General features: G+C 45.5%; 1 protein-coding gene across 8 annotated transcripts in view; it reads right to left on the minus strand.

Moving 5' to 3' along the window:
• The window catches only part of Hivep3 (HIVEP zinc finger 3), a 428,230-nt gene that overhangs the window by 324,628 nt on the left and 89,126 nt on the right, over window positions 1-14,476 (minus strand). For 4 of the 8 annotated variants that reach the window (XM_052717850.1, XM_052717853.1, XM_052717855.1 and 1 more), the window contains exon 1: window positions 6,479-6,956. The exons of 1 other annotated variant lie outside the window; for it this stretch is intronic. The gene's annotated coding sequence lies outside the window, so the exon portion shown is untranslated. Of the gene's footprint in view, window positions 1-6,478; window positions 6,957-14,476 lie in introns of those variants that run through there. 3 more of the 8 variants (XM_052717846.1, XM_052717845.1, XM_052717847.1) reach the window with 1 other exon arrangement.

Here is a 14,476-nt window from a genome sequence, read left to right on the forward strand (position 1 = left end):
TAACAGTAAAAAAAAAGTCCTGGGAATCAGTTTATTCATAATAGAATAGTTATAAACAATGATGTGTCCATTTGATACCATACAGCAGTTCAGCAAAATGAAAACATTTTAGCTACACTCAACAATGTGAATGAACCAAGGAGTGAAGCATCCAACTACTGGCTGGTACCCACAGTACCACAGTCCTGCTTTGGCAGGTGCAACCTCCTTAGGGAGGAGGGAGGACTCAGAGAAGTATCAGGGGAGCACTCAGGATTTATCAGATAAGGAGCAATTTATTGATGATATGGAGATAACCCAGTTGTTTGTCAATCAGTGCAACCTGACTCATGTTCCTGGGCCACATTTATTGAACACCAGAACAACAAAATGCAATGATTCCATTTTTATGTGACCCACATTAAACATGTACAACAAACATGTATGACTAAGCAAGACATTGTTTAGGGACACAAATATAAGAGTAATAAAGAAAAATTCGGGGAAAAGACATAGAGATGTCTGAGAAATGGTTACCAGTGGGAAGTGGAGATGTGATGGGATGGGATGGAGGAATGGACTTTTATTGCTCTTTCTCTCAAATGGACAGGGGAGTACTGAGTGTTGACACTACTGAGCATTGACAGTACTATTTTTCTTTAGATACAATTTACAAATGTATCACTTAAGTATCTTATGGTTTGTTGTCTCAGTTTTTTACAATTAACTTAAGAAAAGGCTATAAAGAAAAATTGAATAAGATGGGAAAGATGATCATCTCACTTGCTGGGAAAGAAGCTTTCTTAAGAAGTCCCCTGGAATCTTTTCAACTTTAGAAGTCTTTTCAAATAAAGGCGGGGAGCAGTGACTGCCATTTCTGCTGCCTGGCTTTCCATGGTAGTGCTTCAGTTGGGTTCTTGAGCACATGCTTTAGTCACTAGAGGTCCCGTACCCTCATCAAGATGTGCTGAGTCAGGGAAGTTTCTAACACTGTGTTAAGTCTATGCTGAGGGCCACAGAGTTGGGAAAGTTTTGGAAGAGGCACACATGCTCACCATAGTCAACATTCACTCTTTGAGCTCTTAGTGATCAACTCCTAACAGCCTTGTCCATTTGTCTTTTTTTCTGAAGCCAGAATGTGGACTTTGTGTAACAAAGCCACCGCTAAGAGGGATCACTTGTCTGGGCCTTCTCCAAGGTCCGGTATCGCCGTCCAAGATGCCAAAAGAGACACAGAAGGCCTGACATGAAAACTGCAAACTGCAAAGGCAAACAGCTGGCAGCTCCTGCATCACCTCTGGCCTCTGAGCTGAAGCCACATCCAGAAGGAAGTGAAGAGATTATGCAATCTTTTATGCATTTCCAAATGTGGGGCTTGGCCAGGAGTCTGAGATGTAGTTATCAAGGATCTACTACATTGAATATTAAGGAAGTTTTCAAAGTCCTCCTCTGTCAAAGGCATTTGTTTTTATTGGGATTCATTAGCTTCACCATCTCATGTTGGGCCTGGAAATCCAGCCAATGACTGAAGAGACTGAAATTACTTACCAGGTATGTCACGTCATTTTTAATACGTGTACTTGTGCATGTGCGTGTATATGTGTTCAAGTTCATGTGTATGTGTGCATGTATATGTATGCAGAATGCATCTAGAGGTCAGAGGTCAACCTCAGGTGCCATTGTCATTCTTAGGTACCTGGCCTGGAACTCGCTGTGTAGCCTAGGCTGGCTGGCCAGTGATCACAAGGGATCCCTTGTCTCCGCCTCCCCAGCACTGAGATTATAAGTCCCTTACCACCATGCCTGCCTGGCTTTGTTTTTTAACCACATCTGGGGATTGAACTCAGATCCTCATGCTTGCAAGGCAAACACTTTACCAACTGAGCTGTCTCCAGAGCCCCTCATTCATGAATTTACTTTATATGCTGCCTTCGTTTATTGTTCCCATTATACTTTCACTGGCTTTTCTTTGGATTTCTTTTCCAGGTTGACCCTGAACTCCCATTACAAGGGCCACAGATGCTCAGAGAGATCTCAAGGTCCCTGTACTTCTCCCTGCTTCACTCTTTAAATTTGATGGCCTCAACTGTCTAGGAGTAAAGCTCAGCATTACCTCTCTGTCCACAAGAGTTTCAATGTCACCTGGCTTTCGGCAACACTTACTGAGGGGAGGAGCCCCCTCACTCATGTGTTAAGTTCTACTACATTTTGCAGAGCCCATACTTACCATCCTGCCTCCCAAGCAAGTGTTCTCTACACTGACCCAAAAAGACCACCCTCTGGCTAGGGGGCTTCGGTCACTTCACATCACCAGCTCCTCTCCTCTGCCTTCCCACTCCCCTTGGGATTTCACAGAACTGCTTCTCTCCAACCCATTACAAGAATACCCCTTCCCTTAAAGACACCGAAACTTGAAATAACTCTGAACATTTCTGATGATATTCAAACAACCTGAAATGGACATTTTTCTTTCAGATAAGTGATCTAAACAATAAATGTATGCATTCAGACCTCGAGCAACACTGTTCCCTTGACTTCAGGTGTGTCTTCACATTTTCCACAGAGGGACCAAACTGTAAAAAAAAAAACAAAAACAAAAACAAACAAAAAAAACTTTCAAAAAGCATGGGCCTTCCTTTTCTTCTACTTGTGTTTTTCCTGTTGCCTTTGTTTTGAAGAAAAGTTGTAACTGAGCAAATGGGCAGAGGGTTGGGCCAAACTCTGTGTTGCTCATGTAAGTCAGACATCCTTCCAGTTCTGAGCATAATGTCTGAACTGAGTAATCACACCACTAACCCTGGGGTGTGGTCATAACATCTTGAACTAATCTTCCGGTGGATCAGCACACTGGCAGTGGTCAACCTGCACTCCCTAAAAAGGCATAAGAAACTATGCCACCAGAAACCACCTCCTCTATCCTGATTCTAGCATCAGTCCTCTTTCAACTGTAGCATAATGTCGCTGGGCTAGAAGCCTGGAGTGTGTCTCTGGCCACAAGAAGATGCATGAAAGTTCCAATATCATTTGCTCAGGATTCTCTGTACTATCAAATGTTAAAACAAAACTTCTCTAATAAAGTATGGTACAGCCCTGTTAAATGCCAGCCAAAGATCACCAAGTTCCCAGCAGGGATTTATAGCTGTACTACGATCAGCAAGCCCCTGGCTATCCAGAAACTTCAGGAGGCACTGGGAGGCAGGGTAGTTTCTTAAATAGCTGCACTTTTCTCTCTAAACACCATGCTAAACAAACAAAATTCCAATTACAGTTGGTTTGGGCTCCTGATCCATGTGCCTTCTTTTTTTTTTTTTTTTTTTTTTTTTTTTTTTTTTTTTTTTTTTTTTTTTGGTTTTTCGAGACAGGGTTTCTCTGTGTAGCTTTGCGCCTTTCCTGGAACTCACTTGGTAGTCCAGGCTGGCCTCGAACTCACAGAGATCCGCCTGGCTCTGCCTCCCGAGTGCTGGGATTAAAGGCGTGCGCCACCACCGCCCGGCCCCCATGTGCCTTCTTAAACAGGGCACAAGAATATCCATTAAATGGATTTTTATATACACAGGTCAAAAGATGCAACAAAATATTTAACATCTCATTGAATTGCTTGCATACTTTCACTACTCTTAGAAGTCCATGTTTTGAATTATAGCCTTTAAACGTATTTTTTAGTGTCTCTTGTTTCTAGCATTATTATTAGTTCTTACTGATATTTGATTAAAGACAATTTTCCTAACCCTTTCATGAAACCTTATTGGTTTCTTCAAATTTGCTAAGTGCATTTAGCAAGGCTCTTAGAATCTTAAATAAATGCTGAGTCCTGAAAGAGGGTCTGAAGTTCCCACTAATAAAAGGCAGGATGAATGCACACTTGCAGACTTGTGACATCTCTCTGCTTTACCATTCTTGACTGCACAGTCCAGACTCTGCAACAGCAGCCTGGTGCCCTCCAGCTGCAGAGCACATGTTACTTTTTAACCTATCTCATCTTCTTTTCACGGTTATGACGCTTCCACTGGCTTTACAGTTTTGAAGAACAAAACTGCTTGCTTAGGTAGCTAGGTTTCCTGCCCTACCTTCCCTGGTACAGTTATGGAGTGGTAAAATGTGCTCTGACTCCTCCTGGAGTAATAGACTGAAAACCAGCCTGTCAGGGCCTCCTTGATGGGCAGGGGAAAAAAACCTGAAAGACACCAGGGAACTTGCTGAGCAGGAAGAGAGACAAGTTGAAAGCTATCTAGTTGTCACACAGCTTTCTTAACGTTATCTTCCATCAAGTTGGATCCTGGAATCTGCCAGGACTTCAGACTAAATGTATCTCCTCTTGTCCGCACCTTTCACACACTAAGTGCCTCCCTAGCTCACTTAGCAGGGGTTCAAGAGCAGCATACACTTCCCCACTCTGAGGAGGGTGGCCAGGGCTGTAACACAATGGGCGGAGATATCCTGACAATGGTGCCAGTTGAGCACATCTTGATCCACAGAGCACACACTAGTTAGCCCTTAAAGCAACAGCCCCCTCCCACCAACTCCTGCACCAGGGTATTGAGGACCAGAAAATAACTGTAACCTTAAGAGACCAGACTTAGCCACCAATTTAACACATCTGTCCACCAGCCCCAGGTGGAGTGGATAAGGAGTATGACTAGAGGGTCTGTATTAAGAGCACTGTGGGTACTTTACAGAGCTGAGGGGGGGGGGAGCTCAGGCAGCACACACACACCCCCTTCCTGCCTGCAGAACTCCCCACAGGACAGCTATCCTCCTATCTTGCAAAACTCCCAAGGTTGCAATGCAATGGTGGAGAGGTCGTCCAGCCCCTGCAGGTCTCCACTTCAAGCAGCAGGTGTCAAACAACTCCACCCACATGGGTCTCTCTCCACCCCAGGAGAGCCCAGCCCAGAGCAAAACTGACACAGGCAACGGGACAGATGCCTCACTGGAGCTGGCCCTTCCTCTGGAGGCAAGAGGAAACAGCTGACACGTGAGTGGCCACCCTAGACTCGGTGTCCCTTTCATCCTTTGGAGTTAGGAATCTGGGGACCCCTCAGAGGTGGCTATATCCTTCTCTAGGGACAGAGAAGGGTGAGATTACAACATAAAGTTCAGACAAGGAGCACCTGGTCAGAAAGCGGAGGGAAGCCCTCAGATAAACACCAACCCAATGCTGAGACCTGCTCTTTGCCTGTGGTCTTTACCCTCAAGTTGTTCAAATGATTCTTCCTGGTCCCCACGTGCTTCTTGTCCTCATCACACACATAATTACATAAAAACATAAACAACAGAAACACCCGACTTCTTTAGTGCAGGAGGACTGACTTGTATTGGGCACAGGGTCTGAACATTAGTTGGGATTACATAACCACATAAACATGGGTTGAAGAACACTTGTATAGAGGTTAGTTCAACAAATGCTTCCTCTCTTGTATCCCCCACCCCCACCCCCAGCAACAGAAGGCAACCCTGGGTTAAGAAATCCAAGCATCCCTGATACCTCGGGGTCACCTGGCCACTGCCTTGCAAAACCAAGGGCTGCCAGAAATTTCAAGATGCAAAGCAAAAAGAGGACCACAGTACCACTCTCCCAGGCCATCAGGCTCTTGTGCAACCATTGTCCCCAAAGTTCAAGGGCAGGCCAAGCCACAGAAATGGTTCTGACGCTGCCAAGCACTATAAACCAAACGATCCAGCTTCAAGACAGTTCATACAAACCTCCAAGTTCCTCTACACCACCACTTCTGTCCCAGCCACCAGTCTAGTTGTCCATCACCTCCTCAGGGGCCATTTGTTATCAGCAGTGTTTCCATTTTAAAGTATGCTGAAATGTGGGGCATGTCTAGGAAGGGGCATCTGCTTTATAAAAGGCAGGGCAAGACACCTCCCTCCCCGACCTCACACACCCCACCCCCACCTCCCACCTCAGTAGGTGTTTGGGTTTGGTGTGGTGTGGTGTGTTTTGGGGAGAGGACTGGCAAGGTATGATTTTTCCCCCCCTGTGGAATCGTTTTCAAAGAGTGGCAAGACTGGAAGCAGGAAAGGAAATTTTTCCCTTCGGTCCTGGTACCCAATATCAGACCAATATCACCCTTCAACCAAGCACCAACAGACATCTCTCTGGGGCCTGACCCATCCTGGAGCAGCTGCCTGGCCCAGGAGTACGGTCTGCAGCGCAATGCTGCCCAGTGAGCGATCGCGGGGGCGCGCGGCGTGCACAGGGTTACAGCCCAGCGGAGGTGCGGTGCGAAAGATTGACGCGCGGGGGTCACTTAAGGTTTGCGCTCCCCCAGCCAGGCCGAGCACGCAGCCCACCTCGCAGCCCACCGTGCGCACCGTGGCCACCCTGCCAGCGCCACCGCAGCCCGCCCGACACCTGGTGTGAGAGAGGCAGCGACAAAATGGAATCGCAGCGCGGTGGCACTTCCCGGTGGCAGCCACGGGCGAAAACACAATCAAGGAAAAATAAGGCGCAAGGAATCCATCCGCGGAATAAAAACCCAGAGTCCCCTACCTTTGGCCTTTGGGTAGCAAGCTGGTCCTGTGTGTTCTCTGACCCACGGATCCAGCACCCTTCTTCATCAATTATTCCGGGTCAGTCGGGATATTGTGCATTTTTTTTTCATAAACACCTGTTTCAAGTAAGGGGTAGAGACCTTATTGAAGGAATTGTCCTTAAGAAATAACCTGTGCATACGTCTGTCCGTCCAGGCGTGCATGCGTGTTTGTATACATACATATGCACACGAAATACTCGTGTACACTGGAGCACCAAACTAGGCAGGGGGATAATGGGAGAGTCGGCTGGTGGTGAGCATGCTCGCACCGGGAACAGATCCACCCTCTGTTATTCCTCTGAATAAATATAAATCACGATCAGAAACCCAAACAGAAGCATCCCTCTTGAATTCCTGCTGGAAACACGGAATAAATTCAACCCGCAGACACAGAATCTAATCAGCAGCTGCTTTCTGAATCCAGAGCCAACCCATGCCCTGCTTGTCTTTTCCACTAGGAGTCCAGACCGTTTTTTTTTTTTTTTTTTTTTAAAGGGGTTTTAACCTTTTAAAGATACAGTACACCAATTATCACTTGAATAGCAAGGCTGGGAGTACTGGAAGAAGCCAGTGCCGGGCCTATAGCCACACGGGGCAGAATTGCAGCAGTGACAATGTTCATTGATTGATGATACCCTTTCATAAATCTGCACACGTGGATAATACATTTACACGGTGGGAGAAACATGCAAATACAGGACGATGAGCTTCCCAGTGTTGAGTAGCATTGCATATGAACATTTCTAAACATTTGTGCTCAAGGGGTCAGACCCTCAGCAGACTTGTCAACACACAGGTCACCCCTCTGGGGTCCCTTATTGCTGATAAAGGGCCAGAAATCTTGTCATGCGACTGAAGACAGTGATACACCCCTGTGGTCCCCCCAGGGCCTATCCACAGGGCATGCTGCCCTGTCTTGCCCTGTGGTCTCAAGGAACTGGAAGATGTTCCCAGCCCCAAGGATGGTTCTAGCCCCATTTTTGACCCACCTTGAGACTCAGGCACAGATCCTGCTCTAGTTTCCCTCTGCTTCAACCAGAAATCGAAACCACCACCTAGTGTCTGACGATTCTCATTTGGCTCTTCAAAAAAAGTTTAGCAAGATTTCATTGCTGTTCTGTTTTGAACTTTTTTGGAGTTTTGGAACAAAGTTGATCATGAAGGTTGAACAACAGGGCAGAGGGATAAACCACCTCTAACCTGAAACACCCTTGGCAACTACTTCAGCCATGCAGATGGCATCTATTCGAGTTTTGTTTTACCTTTTAAAGAGGTACCACTGAGAAAATACAAAAAGTAGCTTTACTCCTGTTGGAAAGGAAGACAAATGTCTTCCACCCAAGAGCCCCAGAGCTTCATCCTGGCACTGCTGGTTCTCCCCTTGTTCCTTGCCATCAGCAGGGTCCCCTCCATCACAGTGTCCCTAGGGCCACTCCAGGACAGAGCCCTCCAGCTCTAGCCCCAGCTCTCATTCCCTCTCCTGGTCCTGCCCGACAGACCTCTGAAACCAATGCCTGGTTCTCTCTTACCTGGCCCTGTCTGCCTCACCCTCCCAGCCAACCCCCCCCCCCCCCCCACCTCTCTCCTCTCTACAGAAAATTACCATATTTCATGTGTCATCGCCCGAGCTAGCTGAGTCTGTCACTGATTGGTTGGGCACTGGCAGCCGGAAATGTCACCAGCCACACAGCATGGAGCTGGCTCTCCCGCAGCCACCCCGGAGGACCTGAGCTTAGGAGGCTTGGTGACAAGGCACAGACCTACCACAGGGAGCCTGCCACTCTTGTCACAGCCTCTCTGCTACTCAGGCCTGGGGGAGGGGACTTCTGGGAGGAGGCAGGAGTGTCCACCACAGTGGTATTGGAGGAAGAGGAGACACATGTTGAGAAGAAAGATGTCTCTATCCCTGTTGAAAGACCTAGAGAAGTGTTCCTAACAAAAGCATTTTTTCTTCACATTAAACAAAACCAGGAAGTCTGGAGAAAACAAGATTTTTATTTTCTGCCTCTAATATCCCTGTAACACCACAGTACTGAGAAAAAGTCATAATATGGCTAAGTTGTCAGGAATCCAGAAGGTCTGGGCCCACCCCCTCTCTCTTTTAAGGGCACAGCTCTCAACTGCCCCCCCCCGGGGGGGGGGACTATTAACTTAGCCTTAGTGCACTGAAGCCCACAACCCTGTCTTGTACTGACCCACAGGAGCCTTGTCTCCAGCAGATTTATTGCAACTCAGCACTTCAGTTGTACTTCATTCTGATCTCTGATGATGCTAAGCCCTGTCTCTTTGGCTTTTTGGATAGAGGTTGTTTCTCAAACTCTTGTTGTTAGGCTGGAAGGAGGACCCTTGCAGGCAGAAGGTGACTAGGTCATGTGGTCCAGTCATTCCAGGGCAGAAGCACCAGACCCCTCCCCTAATTCCACACCTGGGTTACTGGTTTGGTGAATGATAAAGGGGCTCCTACATGTTCTGCTCTTTACTCTTCCCCCAAAGAGCCACCCAAATGTCAGTGGTCCTACTGGGAACCAAAGGATCGTGTCATCAAGATGTAAGGGTTGTAAAGAGTACAAGGAAGACTCAGAGTCATGAGGGAAGGAGCAGGAAGGTTGTCGCAGATCCTGCACAGACCTTGAAGAAGTCAGTGCACAGGATCCCAGAAAAGGGTCCAAGAAAGCTCGGGCTCAAAAGATAGAGACCAGAGGAGGATAATGGGTATGAAGAGACACAGGCAAATCCAGGTCATAGGGGTCAGGGCCAATTCACTAAAGGCAGAATGGCTGGACACAGAAATTTTTTACAGCTTCTGTGGAAAGCAGGAGGTTTGTTTCTAATGTAAGTAGGAACTAGAGGTGAGGAGGAGCAGGGCAGCAGCTCCCTTGGGGGTGCCACTAAAAGCAGTCCACACACACGCGCGCGCACACACACACACACACACACACACACACACACACACACAAGAATGCACACACTCACACAAAGGGGAAGAGACTTCAGTAACCACATAAAGCAAAGAGTATGAGACAAAGGGTTGGGAATATCCAACAGGAGTCCTGAAGAACAGCAGCACCAAGGAGAAGCAGAAACACGGAAGCAAAGGGCCATTCCTTTGAGCTGAAGACTGGGGTGCAGATCACAAGGCATGCTGGAAGCAGTCATTGAGCAAGCACACACACTCACCAGTACAGAACCCCAAGAACCAAGAGACACAACTACAGGCATACTCATAGGGGAGGAGGACCCGCTGCTTAAAAGGGACTAAAATCAGAATGACTTCCTATTCCCCTGTCTAAAATGGGGCTCAGAGACACACCTGTGCTTATAGGCCACTCAAGGGGATGTAGTGCAGCCTCACTAGTTGTCAGACCAGTGTTTCCCTCTATGTGATAACAAAATGGAGACATGACATCCCTGGCACACCCTTTATTAAGAAAAGTTTCTGGACATAACTTAAGATTCTCTGCTAAGCAAGAGGAAAATAGGCCAGGCAAATGAACTCACACAAGGAGAGGGTGTTATGTAAGAAAATGTGATGTGGAGTGAAGCCAGGTAAAATATAAGATTGAGAACAGAATTGATAGCATGGTTATAACATTTAATTATTAAACATTTTGAAAGATGAGAATCAAATGATTAAATATGCAGTATTCCCCTAAAATGCAGCATCACCTGCTACCAATTTCATTTACCCATAAAAAGAGAGAGAGAGAGAGAGAGAGAGAGAGAGAGAGAGAGAGAGAGAGAGAGATTCCAATTCACATAGTTTTGATAGAGTATTTGGTTATAAGCTGTTCTGTTTTCTTATTGGTTATTATTACTATTCTCTTACAGTGTCTATTCTACATTCCTACCTACTAACCACCATCTATTTGTTTTTAAAATACAGGTGTCTGGAATTAAATTTCTGTATTTAAAAAAGTGAGAAAGTCTCCACAGAAATGCATAAAACAAATCATAATAATAATAATAGTAGTAGTAATAGTAATAAACAAGACTGAAAGGACCATTTTGTCAAGTAGACAATCCCAGAATGCCTCTTCTTCCAAATACCATGTTAAAGTGATAATAAGGACTGGGGATTTTTGGTGTTGTTGTTGGATGGATGTTTGTTTAGAGGTGGTATCTAGTTCTGTAGCCCAGGCTAGCCTGGAGCTTCAGTTCCTCCTTCCTCAGCATCCTGAGTGCTGATTACAGGGTGCATAACTGCACCCCACACAGTTGAAACATCCAATGAGAAAAAAAACAGTAGAAGGGCCATTGCCAGAAAAACAGAGAAGGGATAGGAAGAAACATGTTTGCCAGTTAGAAATACATAACACTTCAGTGTTACAGTAACCAAAAGAGCCTCACACTGCAGAGCCTGCAAAACAGGCTGGTAGAATTGAAAGTATTCGAGAAACAATTTGACTATAGTGTGTCACGTGAAGGTAAGAAATGAAGGCTGAATTTTAAATCCGTGGAACAAAGAAATCATTATTGAGTAACATAATAATAGTATTTGACTATGGCTAGTTGACAATAATTACTTCCTCTAACCCATGCCTTATTTAAAGTCTGTTGTTCAGAAAAAGAGACCTCAGAGAATAGATAGATAGTATAGTTTGTCATTAAGCCATTCAATGCCATAAAGTTATTTTCTAATAGTTTAAAGAAAAAGATGAGGTCATCCAGTGTATGCAAAATACCATTGGGATAGGCTAAACAATGCCCCCACAGATATGTACTACCTAATGCCTGGAAAATGAATGTTACCTTACATGCAAACGATGTGAATAAATTAATGACTTGGATATAGGGAGGTTATTCTAAACAAACTGGGTTGGGGGAGCTCTGCATGGAATCACAGGATCTTTTGTAAGAGATAGGAAGAGGTCTGAAGAGAGTCATGGGATTAAGGAGGTCAAGATCAGAGGGATGCATCCAGAAGCCTGGACAAGTCAGAGCCATCAGAAGTAGGAAGAAGCAAGGAATGGATTTCCCCCTGAAGCTTGTAGAGGGATTTTGTCCCTGTCCATGTCAACACCTTGATCACCACCAAGAAATGGACTGAAGACTTCAGACCTCCAAACTATGAGCAGATGAATGTGTCATTCAAAGGCATCAAATTGATGGTACTTCTTTCTCAGTCACAGGAGACTAAGAAAATCACCACAGAAAGAAATGCCAGGATACCCAAGGATTCCTGTTCCCACCAGCAGCATTACTCGGTGCCTGGCGCTGCTCCAGGATTTACATATTCTAGTCATTTAACTTGAACACAAGGGGGCAGTAGGGAGTAGCTGTTGCTAAGGCTTGTAACAGCATATTAGGTGAGCTCTGTGACCATGAGCTATGACTTTCTCATCTGTCAAGCAGAGGTGTTGTGGCTTGAATGGGAAATGTGCCCTCCAAAGTCATGCTTTGAACACTCACCCCAAGTTTGAGGTGCCACTGAGGAAAGGGGGTGGTATTAGAGAGCCTTTAGGAGGCAGGGCCTAGCTGGCTGAAGTAGGTCACTAGAGAGGGAACCTCTGAAGGCCTGGTCCCTAGTTCTGGACACATTCTGCTTCCTGGTCTGCCATGATGGGAGGGGTCTCTGCCACAGGTAGCCCTGCTACCACATACCCCACCATGCCTTCTCTGTTGTGAAAGACTGTGTTCCTCCAAACCATAAGCAAAAAGAAATCTTTCATCTATTAAGTTGTATCTGTCAGGAATTTTGGTCATAAATATAAACATAAAACTAACTCATATGAGACATAATGGTACACCTACCTATTGGGGCTGTAAGGAATAAAATGAAGCAACTACATAACATGCGTGACTATAGGGTTCACAAGTGATAAGCAACAACTAGAAAGCCCTTACATATACACACTGTGGTCTGCCTTCTAAAACTTTCTATTATCAATTCTCCTTCTTCTCTTTTGATATGAACAAAATAGGAGTCACTCTTAATACCCCAAATATCCTTCAACTATTTGAGAAGGTTGTTAAGTCCACAGGAATCTGAGCTGGTCCAGGCTAAAATGCCTCTTTTGGAACTCACCTGGAATCCTCCCTACATTCACCAGCTCCCTGGAACAGTCTCCAACGTTTTAGATGTGACCACAGACGACCGCCATGCTTATACTAAACAGAGATACACAAACTACAGCCCTTGGAGCAGCCTAATTTTTACAGTCCACACACTAAGAATGGATTTGACACTCTTGAAGGGTTGTGAAAACACAAACACAGGAAAGAATTTGTAACAAATACCCTATGTAACCTGTAAAATCTAAAATGTTTGCTATTTTGTCCTTTTCTGGAAAAACTTGCTATCTCCTGTTTTAGAGGATTCTGTATTTCTCTCAGGACAATATACTGTTGCTCAAATCTTTCTGATAGTAAGATTACACTGATCTGCATGTTGACTTTAATTCAAGCCTGCTAAAGTTCCATCAGTAGCCATTCTCCCCTTCCTATCTTACTTAGTAGTAACACAGCTACTCAACTAGAACTACATTTCCCAACATCCCTGTAGGTGTGGCCCGAAGACAGGCTTTAGCTTTGAGTTGCAAGCTTGTATAAACTGTGATTTCCTGGTCTGCTCTTGAAGGGAAAGATCATGCTCTCTCCTCCCATTCTCTTTTCTATTGGCTGGAGTGCAGGCCTGGAAGCCATGTGGATCAGGCTGACCGAACAAGACAGAGGATCCTGGGTCTGTGGTGCTGGCATTTTACCCTGTCCTGGTTATTCTCAATCTCCAAGAAGGAAAGTAATTTTTAGCTTATTAAAGTTCTTTCAGGTCTTTGTGACAGCAACTGTATCTGGGGACTCAAGCAATACAATTATATCACTCTTCTACCTACCTATTGATCAATAGATCTGTTTGTTTATTTGTAATTGCTGCTACGGCCACACATTTTCCTGGTCTCTACTCACATATTTACTTTCCAGGTCCTCACAACATGACCTTACATTATTTAGCCTTCTTACATTTTATACTATATGAATCAGCCCATCTTTTTGCCCTGGCATCTGGGACCTAATTCTGTTGCCCAAAGTGGCTTCTATCCTTTCTGATTTCATAGCATTCTTCAAAGGGCAGTTCAGTTGCAGAACTCAGACTAGACACAGAGCTCAGCAGAAGAGTTGATCAATATTAAGTACAATGCAGTGGAGAGGACTGCTGTGCCAGTAGGTGCAAGAGGGAAGTAACAGATCAAACCAAGAGCCAAATGAAGGAGGAGGAAGAGAGAACTTGATATGATCCAGTTTCCACACTGGGAGCCACCCCATTGCTAGCTCATTTATTAAATATTTTGCTCATTCAATTGCTTTAAGTTGCATATTTTTAAGTTTTTTTTGGGAGGGGACATGTACATATGAGTGCAAGCAGGTGTGCATTTGTACAAGTGTGTGTGTGTGTGTGTGTGTGTGTGTGTGTGTGTGTGTGTGTGTGTGTATGTGCAGGTGTGTGCACACGTGTGTGGAGGCCAAAGGACAACCTTGGGTGTCATTCATCAGGCACTGTCCACCTGTTTTATGGTCTAGAACTCACTGAGTAGGCTAAGCCCAGCAAGCCCGAAGGAGTCACCTGTCTCCTTCCCTCCAGCTTGCTGCAATTAAAAAGCTCATTGGAACCCATCCTCCAGTGTAGACTGAAAAACCACATCCAGGCCTTCAGTGCCAAATTAGGACTGCTGAGGCATCCAGCCTTATGGCCTGAGCCTCCCGCAGTTCTCAGTCCCACCAGCAGGGAGGCTGACATTGTTGGTTTCTCCAGCCCTTATGTACCGGTCTAGGGTGTCTTCTTCGGTATCGCATATTCATCCACAGGTTCTGTTCCTCTAGAGAACCTTGGCTAATACAGATTGCACATTGAAAACCCTGTGGAGTGTTAGGGGGAAGCAGATACTTTCAAGTTTCTACAGGAGGATCCTGGCATCTCATTCAAGCTCCACGAACAATTCTGACAATCCCAGTGAAGAGCC

Source organism: Peromyscus californicus, unplaced genomic scaffold, assembly GCF_007827085.1.
Source record: "Peromyscus californicus insignis strain IS unplaced genomic scaffold, ASM782708v3 Scaffold_5__1_contigs__length_169319896, whole genome shotgun sequence".
NCBI classification, from domain to species: Eukaryota; Metazoa; Chordata; class Mammalia; order Rodentia; family Cricetidae; genus Peromyscus; species Peromyscus californicus.